Raw genomic sequence first — 1,527 nt, 5'->3', positions numbered from 1 at the left:
AATGTATCCTGGGGACAGAAACCAGATTGGTTTCATCTAGATATGAATGTAAACTGAAGGGACTGATATTTGAGAGATACGTGAAAGAAGATGAACAAAACGAGGTGGCTGACGGTGTACGGAAGTAGGAGGGAGGAAGGACAGAGGCAGATGCAGTGGAAGGGAAGGGTTTGGTGTCTGTCAGTTTAGATTGTTCCCCAAAGCAAAACCTGATAGAAGGACCTGAGTGCAGGTAGTTTATCTGGGAAGTGAGCCCAGTACTGCATAGTGAGGACATGGGGAGGAAGAGACCAGGAAGGAGGAGAAGCCAGCAAGGAAGGGCCTGTCGCTGAGCTGTTTACCACTGTGGGCAGCTGGAACCCAATTCCTTGGGCGACCTTGTGAGGGGCTCCAGAATGCACCTAGGACCGCCCTGTGGCATTTATCCATGATGCCCTCCCCCGGGTGAAGCTTACCCTGTATCAGCTCACCGCTACTTCAGGGCACCTGCCAGGTGAGAAAGGTTTCCCAGTGCCCAGGAAAGTCCTCCAGGGCAGCTGCTGGAGTCAGAGGCGGTCTGGGGCACCCAGAGCACCTACTACATGGCTCTTGTCACTTAGGAAGCTAGAAAAGACAGCAGAGGGACAGATACTAGTGTTTTCTCAGTGCTCATTGTATACCTGACACTAGACAAGGCATTTTTATTTGCATTCTCTTCATCTTCAAAAACAATCCTCCAAGGGCTGTACTACTCTCTTTATGTAAACGGAGAGACTAAAGTGTAAGTAATTCATCCAAGAGGAGCTGCTCTGAAGGGAATAATTAACTCAGTTCTAGGCACACCAAATTTTAAAAGACTTGGTAAACCTCAGGATGCTCCCCAAGTAGAGGCGGGGAGCTCCCTAGTTAGGGCAGGTATGATAAATTGGGAGGCGTTTCCAATTCATGTGGTCAAAGCTACCAGAACAAATTTAGTTTCTGAAAGGTCAACTGACCTTTTCTTCCAGAGAAGAAAATACTACGTCAACTCAGGTCGACTCTCACCTTGATCCACCTGCTCCGTGGGATCCAGCCCCGCCCTCACTCCATGCAGGTCCCGCTCCTCCCTGTGTGTTCCTCCAGCCACCCTGGGGCTTCTCACTGCTAAAGTGCTCTCCCGCAGCATTTCAGGCCTCAACTTAAATGTCAGGTTTCAGCTTCAAGGTCACTTTTTCCTGTAGGCCTTTCCTGTCACCCAATCTAAAGTAATTTTCCGGTTGCTCGATATCACATCACTATGTTTTATTTTCATCTAACAGTTATTAATTGCTGCATTTTATCTGTTTATCTACCTAATTATTGTCCTTCCCCTTCTCAAATATTAGATTCGTGAAAGCAGGGACCTTGTCTGTTGTGTTCCTTGCTGCACCCCCAGGCCGTGGCACACAGTGGGGAACCTGACAAGTAGTTTTCATCTGAATGCATTTAGTTGTTTTTGTTTTCACGCATTCCTTCATTTGTTCTGACCAAGCTCAGTCTTTGCTTTCTTCTCCCGCAGCTGACTGAGCC

Source organism: Hyperoodon ampullatus (assembly GCF_949752795.1).
Source record: "Hyperoodon ampullatus genome assembly, chromosome: 9".
Lineage (NCBI taxonomy): Eukaryota > Metazoa > Chordata > Mammalia > Artiodactyla > Ziphiidae > Hyperoodon > Hyperoodon ampullatus.
Note: the sequence above shows the minus strand (reverse complement) of the source record.